At 40.3% G+C, this 13744-nt stretch overlaps 1 protein-coding gene across 6 annotated transcripts in view; it reads right to left on the bottom strand.

Moving 5' to 3' along the window:
* The window catches only part of ZBTB20 (zinc finger and BTB domain containing 20), a 622933-nt gene that overhangs the window by 468250 nt on the left and 140939 nt on the right, over nt 1-13744 (bottom strand). Inside the window, exon 1 of one of the 6 annotated variants that reach the window (XM_081004320.1) lies at nt 10708-10724. The exons of the other annotated variants lie outside the window; for them this stretch is intronic. The gene's annotated coding sequence lies outside the window, so the exon portion shown is untranslated. Of the gene's footprint in view, nt 1-10707; nt 10725-13744 lie in introns of those variants that run through there. 6 annotated transcript variants of the gene reach the window in all.

Here is a 13744-nt window from a genome sequence, read left to right as displayed (position 1 = left end):
ACCAGGTATATGTTGTTTTCCCAGCAGTGGCAGATCAACAGCAATGGGGAAATGCTCCTGGTGTCTTGCTCACAGCCATAACAGCAATACCCAATCCCAGAAAGGAGAGAGGCAAGAGAGACCTTTGCTTCCAACCCGCTACTTGACCCATGAGCAGCAAGCTAGATAGACAGGATGGTAGGATGGGAAATTGGAGGCTCATTTTAGAGTCTGGGGTATGGAATCAGATCTTTTTGTATCTCCCAGAGACATAATTCATCTCAGAATAAGCAATGCTATTTTTTTTTAAGCTTAGGGAAATAGTTTGTATATCCAAATCCAATTCTGTTCATAATTGAGGGAGTTTGCCCCATCACTACAACTTAGAACTTTAAGCATTACAACCTATCTACTGTAGTAATCCCAGGGTGCAGTCTGAAAGCACCTTCCTGAAGACTAGAGTCAAGGTCTACTCTAGTCAGTGCCTGGATGGTGAGTATCTGGGAACTACACTAACACTGTCTTGGGTTCCATCATGGGAAAATGTAAATCTAACAAAGGCAGCAAAAATGGCCTTGATATAAAGACATTTCCAATGTTTCCTATAATTTAACAATCCTATCACAACACTAAGTAACACTCAAGTTAGTATAGAAAACTTTGGTTTTATTGAAACCAGTAAGAAGATATAATAAGCGCTGCTGGATCAGACCGAAGGCCTATCTAGTCCAACATCCCGTTTCCCACAGTGGTGAACCAGGTGCTTGTAGGAAGCTCACAAGCACAACACGGAGGCAAATACCCTGTCCTGCTGCATTTCTCCCCCCCCCCAACAGCTAGTACTTGGATGCATATTGTGTCTGAAACCTGAAGACTGCATATAGCCAGAATTCATCATACGTGGTGTGAGCCAGTAGCTTATGGCTTCAAAAAGAGTTTAGACAAATTATTGGAAAATACGTCTAGGAATGGCTGTAGCCATTAAAAGAGGTATTCTCCAAGGATTTGTCTAAAATCTTTTTCAGGCTCTAAGCTACTGGCTGTCATTACATCTTACAGCTGTGAATTCTGTAAATCAGTTGGGCAGTATCCAACGAAATAGATCTGCTAGTGCAAGGATTTCTGCTTGTACAGTGGAACTTCTTCCTTTCCTATCACCGCAAACACTCTGAATCTGTTCTAGGGGTCGTCCCCCCAACAATCCAGAGCAGTTTTTTTAGGGGAAGGTGGGTACAGGCGCATGCAGGGAGCAGAAAAATTCCATTATGCAAATGGTAATCCTTGTGCCAGCAGATCTATGTAGTTGGATAACACCCACTGCTTGTTGGCTGAATTTTTTTTTATCTGTCTGACCTAAGATTCCCTCCATTCAGGTTCAATAGATAACCCTGAATTCTAGTATTATGAGAGGTGGAGAAAAACATTTTTCTTCATGCCTTCTGCACACCATGCATAGTTTTCTAAACCTTCATCACCTCCCCTATTGCTGTCATAAACTGGCAGGACAGCAAGGAGGAGGAGGATCCGGGGATGGAGAAGGAAAGGTTGGTGTAGGAAGTACTCACAGGGCAACAAAGGATGACAAGGAGATGGGGGAGGTCAGTGCACAGGAACCAGAGCAGCAGGAAACATCACCAGAACCAGAGGGGCACCTGTCTCCACAAACATGTCAGGCTCTGAGGTGTAGGGAGCAGCAGGCAGGGCACTCTAGGAAGCCTGAGGCAGTCAAGGGCCGACAGCCCAGCAACCTAGCTGGCCAGGTGGGGGTCGTTAGCTCTGGGAGGAAGTGTGGGATTTCTTAGCTGAAGTAGGCTTGGAACAGGTGAGGGTCACATGCCTCATCAAGCCCAGATGATGCAAACAGCATGCAGAGTACAAACGGGAAGCAGAGCTGAGGTGCTGTGTCTGCTTAATGGCCCATGTTGATGGACCTCAGCTTGGATGTGTCAGGATTTCCGTGGGGCTGTGCTTCAGCTTGGACATGTGTTTTGACTGGGGGACTTTGACTGGACTGGGGACTTGACATGCTAACTTGCTGCTAGGTAGGCCAGGGGTTCACAACAATTACTTTTTTCTAAACTAAAAAGTCTCAGACTTTGCAACCTTTCCTCATAGGCCCCTAAAGTTTTTGCTGCCCTTTTCTGCACCTTTTCCAGATCGACAATATCCTCTGTGAGATGTAGCAACCAAAACTATACGCCGTCTTCCAAATGGCATAACAGCATTACAATATCAGAATGGAATTCACCTTTTTCAAAGCTGATGCACACTATGTCAAAGTTTTCCACCAATATCTATTTTCTCCCTATTTATCATGAATTCAGACCCCACCATCGTATAAACAAAGATAGTCTATTTTCTCCAGTGTGGATAACTTTACTCTTACATCCCACATTGACCTTTTCATTGCGCATCACGCAGTTTGAATTGATCCTTTTGGAGGTGTTGCCTGTTTTGGTTTTCACCACCCTAATTAAACTGGAATGGGAGCTTTGTTCCCAGTATAAATAGTAAGCATGCCTCCCAGCTGAATTGGGACCACTACAGAGGGCAAAGGGTTACGCCCACTACCTCAGCTGATCTGAATTGGGGCCCTTATACAGAAAACTTGTTAAAGCTTGCACTCAACAGTACACCATATTATTAATGCCAAGTATACTTTGGCCCTTAAATGTTTCTAGAAATATAGTCTACATTTTACTCAATAAGTTCTATTGAGTTTAATGGGGCTTACTCCTGATGAATGGATACAACAGTGCAGCGGAAGAGCCTAGAAAGTCTTGTAGGCTAACGCAATTATTTCCAAAGAACAATAGAACAACTTCTCCAGTGGCACAGAATAGGAAACTTAACTAGATAAAATATTCTGGTTTCAATTCTGGCCTACTCTTTAAGTTAACAGTAAGAATAAGAAACAACAACAATCTTGTTTGCCTGAACTGAGTCATTTCTGATTCATCAGCTGCTCAAATGTGTATTAGTAACAATAAGAATCACAAGAATGTCTAGGACAATTAAGTCAGTATGCTCCCAAACCTCCACCTGAGAGTACGGTATAAAGTATCATTGTTAATAGGAAGAATCACCTCTGAGTTGAGTGCAGATTGAAAAGGTACCTTAGGAGTCATTTTCCACATGAAGTTATACTGAACCTCTTATTTATTTCAACCCTTCTGGAATTCACTAATTCAGCCTGTGCCAAATTAACAGGATTCTCAGGCGTGACAACCGCTAAGGGAACTAGTACTAATACACATGTATGCGTGTGGGTTTTTGTTGGGGGGGAAGTATTTACGATGTGTTTAAATTACTATTAATGGTTATATATTGGTTCTGAAAATGAAAGCTGATCAATGGGACTCACACTGGTGCACAGTATTGCCTCTGAAACCAGCTCCTACAACACAGCAGGACTGCCGCTAAAAACATTAATGCCATATGGGGATCCATGCTCCTATCCTAAGGCCTGTAATCAGCTCCCCTGTAAGTTAAGTTGATTTCACAGCAAGTACCTATAGCAGAACCACAAGCCAGGGGGACACAGTGGCGCCATGAATAGCTGCCATGAAACTCATCAGACCAGCATAGGAACTGATCACAGATGCAGCACATATATATGCCCATTCTACAAATGGACAAACAACCCAAGTCCATTCCGCCCCCCTCTTGTTTGTGCCCCAAAGCACATTCTATCCTGTCCTGACCATTTTAAAAGGGTGGAAATATGTACAGAAAAATGAAATTTAAAAGGATCAAAAAATGTAGGCACTACTTATGAGGGAGTCCAAGGGCTGCTTTAATGTATTCTCTCTTTCAACAGTGTAAAACTGCTAGGTTCAGCTTCAAAACACAGGTAAAAATGCTTCTGAAAATACTCCAGGAAGCAGAAGCACATCACAATGTGTCATTGCTTCCTGGTAACTGTATGAGGGAAAGATAGTAGCCCTGATGTATTGATGGGAGCAGCCATCCTTTCTACAATGCTCCTTTGTTTGCGTGTGTAACTGTAACATGTTACTGGAGCATTTTTTTAAAAAAGGTTTTTTTACCCTGTACAGCAGTCACATTTTGTAACTGCTCCAGCCGTTTTAAGCGGTTACACAGAAAACAGCTTTGGGAATGGCAGCCCTGAGACCGCAACCTGAGTATTGGCAATCCAAACAGTACTCAAAAATCTAAGGTAGGCAGACTAAACCATAGATCCATTCTCCGTTCAGACTAGAAAAGTAGGAACTAAAAGTTTTCTCCAAACTGCAGAAGAAGCTAATTCCTCCTTAATTAATTATTCATTTTAAGATGAGGAGAAAGATAGACATTTCTATTCTACTGTATTTATTTAACAAAATTTATACACCACTTGATAGTAAAAAAACAACAACCCCAAAAACAAAACCTCACAGCAGCTTACAACAAGATAAAGCAATAAAATCAAGAACAATTCACAAGAGACAGAGAGAACATAGCATTGTACATTGAAATACAGATAAAGGTAAAGACCCCTGGATGGTTAAGTCCCATCAAAGGTGACTATGGGGTTACGGTGCTCATCTCCCTTCAGGTCGAGGGAGCCAGTGTTTGTCCACAGACAGCTTTCTGGGTCATGTGGTCAGCATGACTAAAACGCTTCTGGTGTAACGGAACACTATGACGAGTGCCGGAGCACACAGAAACGTTGTTTACCTTCTTGCTGCAGTGGTACAGAACAATCCTGTGTTATATAGGACAGGTGGCAACCCTAAAACACTTTTTCTATAGTGCAAGTATAACTTTTGTAAGAAGCATCAATGTAGGCTTGGGCTGCCAAACATACACAAGAATGTGTGTAGACACCATTACAGGTCTCCTCAAGGTCTACACACTATCTAGTCAGAAATATGCCTCCTTGGGCTTTGTGTGGGATATAAACTGGAGGAAAACAGAATAGAATAGTGCCAAAACCTGCCCTCCAATTTATCAACAGCTTCCCCCCCCCCCCATTTTTCTGCCTCTTTCTCAGGACATTTTGGAATTTATTTGGAATTCTGGTTAGTGTAGGGTTCAGCTTACCTAATTGTTGCAAAATGGCTGTGGATGGTGTGTGGGCTTTCCTTTCCATCAAACATTTCTCTAGCTTTCTGCAGCTTCTCAGGCTGCCTGTGTTTCCTGATTGGAAAAAGCCCCATAGGAGAAGTTACCTCATGTTTCCCCCTGAGTTTGAAGCTGTGGAAGGCAGGGATGGTGGAGACCAAGTGCCTCAGACTGTTGCAGTTGCTGGTTTTGTTTTTAAGAAAAACCTTCTCTTTTACCATAAGAAACCTTTCTGCATTGGTTTCTTTAAAAATAAAAGACTTTTTAAAAACAAACAGGTGTTGGCTCATGTGAGAAAGCGGACCCACCTTCCCATCCTTACAGAAAAGCTCAGCTGTGGACCTCACAGGGTGGACCAAAACTCTGAAAAGCTGCAGAGTGCAGACCACTGGAGAGATGATTTCTACAATGAAATAAAGGATACCTCACAAACACCACTTGGCTGCTGCACAACACTGAACTTGTACGCCATCCAGAAAATTCCATAGACATTTTCCCTTCACTTTCAAAATTTTCTAATGCAATTTATTATCTCATAAATTTATGGAGAACGGTAAAAAATAACAACTGAGATTAATTTTTTGCCACAGCACTAGAACAGAATAAAGACAACTGGGCCCTACTTATTTGTAATCAGGCTGAGGCTGCACTCACAACCATAGTTTATTGTGATGTATACAAGTCATACGGAGCCTCAGGCTCACATGTTCTTCCCTCCCTCCCTCCCTTTTTGGAAGCTTTCACATAGAGTTTTAGTTAACTGCAGTTTGCCGTGTCATTCAAACTAATTGTAGATGGACACTACGTAGCTTTGGAAACTACTTAAGATGGCTTGTTTAAATCTGACAATAATTAGTGCTAACTATAATTTGTCATGGGATGCGGGTGGCGCTGTGGGTTAAACCACAGAGCCTAGGACTTGCCGATCAGAAGGTTGGCGGTTCAAATCCCTGCGACGGGATGAGCATCCATTGCTCGGTCCCTGCTCCTGCCAACCTAGCAGTTTGAAAGCACGTCAAAGTGCAAGTAGATAAATAGGTACCGCTCCGGCAGGAAGGGAAACGGCGTTTCTGTGTGCTGCTCTGGTTCGCCAGAAGCGGCTTAGTCATGCTGGCCACATGACCCAGAAGCTGTATGCCATTTCCCTCGGCCAATAAAGTGAGATGAGCGCCGCAACCCCAGAATCGGTCACGACTGGACCTAATGGTCAGGGGTCCCTTTACCTTTTATAATTTATCATGCCAGACTACGTGACTGTGACTACTGTGATTAACTAAAACTGAAAGTAAATGCTTCTGAAGTCCCCCCCACCTGGGGGGGGGGGGAGAATGTGAGCCTGAAATTAATTGTGAATTATGCGCATTATGCTAAACTGTGGTTTAGTGTGATAAGTGAACAAAGCCAGTAGGTCCTGACTGGACAACCAAGGCCAGTCTGAGGGATTATCACATAACAATTTGATAGTCTTGTAAACAGACATAAATGGTAGCACAGATCTCACACATACACTGAACATTCTGGCAGTATTATATAGAATTATCAATGCCATATATTAAATATGTAATCAGTCGTGTCAAGCTATTTCCATAGAACTTTACAACAAGCTGAAATAGACAGAAATGCTTTTTTTAAAAAAATCTATTTGACCCTAGCTCTCTCTTTAGCTTGGCAGTATCTCACTATCCTGTTTCCAGAGTGACAGCCTTGACTATTCAGTTGTCTCTGCTGATGTCCTGCAGTGCGTGTGCAACTTCATTCAAATGCGATGAGAAAGATACCAATTAAACAAGCACAAGAGCCCTGCAGCTTGCCAGCCTGATTCAAATTAGATACCTGTATGAAGTGATTAAAATTGGGGTTTTTAAACCTGACAAATAACAAGAGGACAGTGTGTTTGATTTATATCAGCAGGAACCAACCAAAATGTAAAAGGACCACGCAACAGCTCCACATCACCATAAAATCACCAGTTAAGGTACAATGAGGATTGAACAAGAGAAATACAATGTACCTTTGCTGTATTTGCACCATGTGCAGCATTTCACAACTTCTTTCACTTCAATAATCATTACTTTAGTGTCAGACAGTTCAATAATACAACATTTTGCACCATTCTAATGGTCTTTCTCCATAGACCTCAAAGTAAATTACATGCCTTTATGGACTTTGTCAAGGAGGAGGAATTTAGGAAGTGAAATAAACGCAGAAGAATTTCTGAAACTCAAGACTCAGAAAACAGAAACAAATCACTTAAATCAGGAATGTTGAACATACCAGAAGCCTTATAAGTGTCCTTAAGAACCCCCAAAGACATATCTGCTTTAGGGAAATATGTATAATTTGGGGCTATTTTGGTTCAGGAAATTTATTTTGAATTGTGCTTGGAAAAAGACCAGGGGGGCATGAATATTACACATGTCTATGGCATTTTTTAAAAGTTTAGTATTTATTTGAATTCATAGTTTGGTACCAAACTGACTATGGCACTGGCCAACGGATGCACTGGGGAAATGGGGTGTTGACACACACTTTTCCTCTCAGCTTCTTCCCTCAGAGACTAGGAACGTGCATGGTCCAACGAAGAAACAACCTATAACCAACAATGGTAGCCTTCCACAATGTTATTAATCCACTATATTTTCAAACGTTATGGGCTCCCTGGTTTAAACCACCTCAGAAGCTATAAGTCAGAATCACTAATTAATATAATACATTTTCAAAGCAGTTGATGTTGGTAACCATCAACCACATCCTGTGATGGTAAACTTGATAATTCAGCTATGTGCTTTGTGAAGCACTTCAGTTTGTCCTATTCAGATTCATTGGATGACCCCAGATTCTAGTACCAAGAGAGGAAGAAAACCTTCACCCTATCAACTTTCTCTACACCTTATGCATCTTTTTATAAACTCATTTCATGTCCTCCCTTGCTCATCTTTTTTCAAAACTAAGAAGCCCCAAATGTTGTAACATTTCTTCATAAGGTAGCTGCTGCAGCCCACTAATCATTTTGGTTGCTTTTCTGCATGTTTCACAGAACTATCATAACCTTTCTAAGGTAAGGTTACTAGATGTTTTTCAATTAATCCGGGGACACTTTTCAACTTCAGTCGGAATGGATGGAATTTGTCAGGGGACTGATTTGTAAATCTGGGGACCGTCCCCAGGAAACGGGGATGTCTGGTAACCTTATTCAAAGGTGGATCAATCAGAACTGGACACAGTATTCCAAGTTTAGCCACACCACAGATTTATATTATGTCATAACTATGTTGGCAGTTCTATTTTTCTTCCATTTCTTCATAATCTCTTACATGAAGTTCCGCCACACACTGGGTCAATGCTTTCATTGAGCTTCTACTACAACCGGCCTCTGTGATCAGAAGCAGGAGGCCTCTACCTACCAGATGCAGGGAATCACTAGTAAGTAGGGTGGGGATGGAGTTGGGTCCTGCTTGCTGATCTCCCATAGGTTGGCCACTGTGAAAACAGGATGCTGGACTAGATGGGTCTTTAGTATGATACAGCAGGGAACTTTTCATGTTCTTACTGGGCAGACTGGGTGATTTCCTAATTTTTAAGTTTCATATACTTTGCAAGTTGATATTTGATTCCACCTTAATGAAAATGAATTATTACAAGACATAATAATGGTTAAGAGTGGTAGACTCATAATCTGGTGAACTGGGTTCGCGTCTCCGCTCCTCCACATGCAGCTGCTGGGTGACCTTGGGCCAGTCACACTTCTTTGAAGTCTCTCAGCCCCACTTACCTCACAGAGTGTTTGTTGTGGGGGAGGAAGGGAAAGGAGAATATTAGCCGCTTTGAGACTCCTTCGGGTAGTGATAAAGCGGGATATCAAATCCAAACTCTAATAATAATAATAATAATACAGTGGTACCTCGGGTTACATGCGCTTCAGGCTACATACGCTTCAGGTTACAGACTCCGCTAACCCAGAAATAGTGCTTCAGGTTAAGAACTTTGCTTCAGGATGAGAACAGAAATTGTGCTCCGGTGGCACGGCAGCAGCGGGAGGCCCCATTAGCTAAAGTGGTGCTTCAGGTTAAGAACAGTTTCAGGTTAAGAACGGACCTCCGGAACGAATTAAGTACTTAACCCGAGGTACCACTGTAATAATAATAATAAATCTGTACACTGCCCATCTGACATTGTCACACCCAAAGAATATTTTCTGAGGCTGCAGTTTCATATCCACTTACCTGGAAGTAAATCCCAATGAGGGACTAACATCTCAGTAAGCATATATAGGATTGCAAACCATTCCCTACTGCATCTGTGGAGAATACTGCAAATTCAGAGTAGTTCAGCCCCAGAGACAGTCTGCCCTAGAAGAATGACGCTTCATGCCCACTCCAGTCCTAATTATCTCTGGATAATTTTGGAAACAGTCAGAAAGGTTCCAGAGAAACTACTTGTTATAATAAACAAAGCAGCAGACTTTTAAAAGATCCAAGTCCAGAATAGGTGGCAGCTAAGGAACAAACCAGTCAAAAAAATAAGTAGCCTATAAACTCAAGGATAAGGAATTCCACAACCTACCAGATTTCAGTAGTGAGAAGTTTAGAAAAGTGTTTTTCTCCTCCCAAGATGGATTTTTAAAAATTTAAATTATCTGTTGGGGTTTTTTTGTTAAAAATTGTGAAATGCAAATATCTTTTACATCACCAGAGAAGGCAGAAAACACTTCAATTAAAATTGATAGCTTAGATCAAAGAATAAAAGCCATTATAGGTAGAAGAGTGAATAAAATAAGAAAATAGAGCATGCAGAGAATAACATTTTTTTCCCTTTTTTAAAAAAATCTCCCCCTTAAGGAACATTAAATAGCTTTCCAAGAATATATTTTCCATTTTATCAATTAAAGAGAACTAAAGATATAGCACTCCTCATGTGGAGGGAATTCTACAGATCCCTGATGATGAAGGTAATGCAGAACTGCTATGCAAACTTTTACTATCTTAGCTGCTCAGTACCATAATTTCAAGCTATCCATGAATTTGCTGGCTGAAAAGTTCTCATGTTCCTTTAAATGCTTCCCGTCAGTTCTGCTATAGACAAAATGAACCAGGTGTAAAATCCCAGCTAATGAAAAGTAGGGATGGAAGAGAAATTGGATTCAGTTTGCATTTACAAGCAAATTTACTTGCAAATGACCAAAATGCAGCCATTTTTCAATGAAGTTATCCTTTAAAACTCACATGTCTGAATTCTGAAATGAAGTTCTCTAGTCAAGTAATGTGTTCAAAATTGCATATACTATGGTCAATTATGCATTAAAATGCATATATTAATGAAACTAGCATACCAAGGGTTTCATAATAGGAGGAATTGCTTTGTAAAATTGTGCATTTGGGGCAAAATTGCATAAAAAAGTGAAGGTGAGGAGAAAAATCAAACCAAAAGGCTAATGAATTTTCATTAGGAAGATAGCTAGCTAGCTAGCTAGATAGCAAAATAATAAGGAAATCTAGATACCAGGTTACCAGACGTCCCTTTTTCCTGGGGACAGTCTCCAGATTTACAAATCAGTCCTCTGAAAAAAATCCATTTATTTAATAGGAAGTTGAAAAGCGCCCCCAGATTCATTGAAAAAAATCTGGTAACCTTAACCTAGATAAGTATGGCAGGACAACTTACTCTATGATCTTAACCCCTTCATGCATGTTGATTATATGAGGCTGGATATTCCACAGATAAAACCTGTGGTAGACACATCAGCAGTTGCAGCAGCATTTTTTATGTCGGAGAAAAGCTTGCTGTGCATTGCAGGAAGGATGTCATATAGTCTAAGCACGTAGAGGCTTTTTCACATGAGCTACACTTGAGAGGTCATGTGAGGAAAATAAGCAGTCAATTTACACTCGTGAACTGCCCCAAAGATGAGCACCATTCCAGGCTCTTTCTTCCACTTTCCATCTGTAGTTGTTTTTGCTTTTCAACCCAAAAGATTAAACTGCAACATACACAACTTGATAAGACATAAGAAGCTTGTAATGTATTTATTGTCATGAACATCATCAACTTCACTGTAAGACAAAAGCAGCAATTTAAATAAATTATTGATGTGCTTTCTTTATACATACCTTGTTTTGTGGTTCTGCACAAAACACAGTAAGCAAAAGAAAAGGGGGGGGGAAGAGATAAAATAATTTAATTTAATTTAATTTAATAATTTAATATTCCAGTTTTGAGGATTACAGTAACATGACCAGATAGAAGTGAAAACGGACTTGATACTGGCCATAAATGTCATTTAGTCTTGCCTTCTTATGGATTCTGCACTGTTACGGACGAGATGTAAAAAAATAAAAAATCATTTTTTTAATCTTCATGAAATGACTAGGAAAAACTTGTCATTCACTAAAATACAATTGAAAAAAACTCCCCAATTGCATTAATATTTGGATTAATATGAAGTCCAGCTGTTTCAGTCCAGAGTAAAAAATCTGAATTTGGGAAGTTTACATAAAGTAAACGATTAAGCCATATAGTTAGCGTACATACATTACAGTTTACAATTAATGTGATTAACATGTGCCTGTAAATGTACAAACCCAACTCCTGCAGCATTCAGCATATTTCAGAGACATCTGTGGTGATGGGGAGGGAAAATATACTCTTAGCTATGAGTAAAAACAGGACAGCTAATGCTTCTCTGTAAAGCCTGACTAATTAGTGTTCATAGACCACTTACGTATCTTCATGCAAAAAGCACCAGAGAAGAACATTAACCTCAAATGCTGAAAAGGCTTCAGCTCTTGCATGACAAGAGCACTGAAATACCTGTAGTTTCCATGACAGTCAATATCCCCAACATAATTTACAAATGATGAGAGCTATCCAAATAAAATAAATGTCTGCTCAGCAGAGTAAGCAGAGACAGCTTTACCAGTCCCAATTTAAATGGCTGAGATGATCAATAAGAGAATAGTAGTGGCCACAATGAAACCTGTATTAATTATGAAGAGAGTTATGAAAGAAATTAATCATTATTATGGGGATCACTGGAGGAATGTAATAGCTTTGGCCAGGTCTACATGACTCTTAGGATGCCTGAGGTCAAATATGCTGAGCCTGAAATAAACTTTAATATTATCTGAGCATTGCCTACATAATATCTCAGAAGTTCCATAACTCTGTCCAAAATAACAACCTCCCTCATTCCCAGTAAGGAAGCATTTCAATATGCTATCCCAAGATGAGATTGAGGGGCCTTTAAAAAAATGTATGTAATACTTCAAGGAATTGATTAATGTAGTGCTGTATATAACTGAAGTAGTTTTAGACTCAGATCTTTTCAATGTGGCTTTTTTCTGACAAGAGCTCAGCATTGTTTATGGATTTAAAAAACAACACCCTCAGGTTTAGGCAGCATGCCTCAGTAAAATAAGCAGCATTTTCTAATAAAACAAACTGACAGGATCCTCAACAGTACTTAATCCACGATTATAACGAACGAAGGCATTCAGAATGCTTTGTCCCAGAACTACTTAGTTCTGTATTGTTGGAATAAGCCCCATTACTCAGCACAAGTAATAACGTTTATTAACACTGTTATTAATAACAACATCAATGTATTTTCCATTTTGTAAATCTAATTTTATTCTTACTTAGGCAAGGTAATATTCCTAATGAAGTTTTCTTATGAGAGGAACTTGTAGCATAAGTCCAGGCGTTTTGGACTTGCTGCATCTCTCTCCCTTTAAGGCAGTATTCTTGATTCTGAACAATTCACAACTTCTGAAAACATTCCTCATGCTTTTGTAGTTTTTGAGATGTAAGACCCTCTTCTCAGAAAGCTCCTTGAACAATCTTACACAAATATAATCTGCATTTCGTAAGAAAGGTTTTGTATAGGCATAGCAGCCCCATGTTGTGCTCCAGTTAAACAACTGCATTCTAGGAAAGCATTACAACTTGTAACTGTCATTAGTCCAGGTGTTCACACATTTCCCCATTTTAACAAGAACTGCCAATATCCAGCAAACCAACAATTGGTTGTGGTAAGTGATAGACAAAATGGGTTAGACCCCAAAATATCAACGTTTTCATGCTTTAGCAGCATGTGTGTTACATGCTATCTCCAGAGTGAGAGATCAGTCAAAAGAAAAATTGAAAGAACCTTGAGAACTAATGGAAGCTAGAAAGCTAGAGTCTTGATCAGGGATCAGCAAACTTGTCCAGCAGGGAGCCGGTCCACTGTCCCTCAGACCTTGTGGGGGGCCGGACTATATTTTGGGGGGGAAAGAACGAATTCCTATGCCCCACAAATAACCCAGAGATGCATTTTAAATAAAAGGACACATTCTACTCATGTAAAAACACGCTAATTCCCAGACTGTCCGTGGGCCGGATTTAGGAGGAGATTGGGCGGATCCGGCCCCCGGGCCTTGGTTTGCCTACCCATGATCTTAATCATTGATCATGGCTTCCTACATCTGTAGGACTCTCTTACTGATCAATCTATTTTCAAGCGAAATGCTTGAAGAGACCAATATGAGCAAACTGCTGTTCTGCAAAGGAAACATCCATTTCTGTTGCTGACAGCTGTGCTTGTAGGTAACAATTATCCCAATCCATGAATACACACATTGTTTTAAAGTGAGAAATAATTTTTTACCAAGAAAAGGCTTAGTAAGTGCAAATGTAAGGCAATTTGCTTAATCCGTGCAGC

The sequence above is a fragment of the Podarcis pityusensis genome (assembly GCF_964106645.2).
Source record: "Podarcis pityusensis genome assembly, chromosome: 4".
NCBI lineage: Eukaryota > Metazoa > Chordata > Lepidosauria > Squamata > Lacertidae > Podarcis > Podarcis pityusensis.
This window is presented reverse-complemented; position numbering and strand designations above follow the sequence as displayed.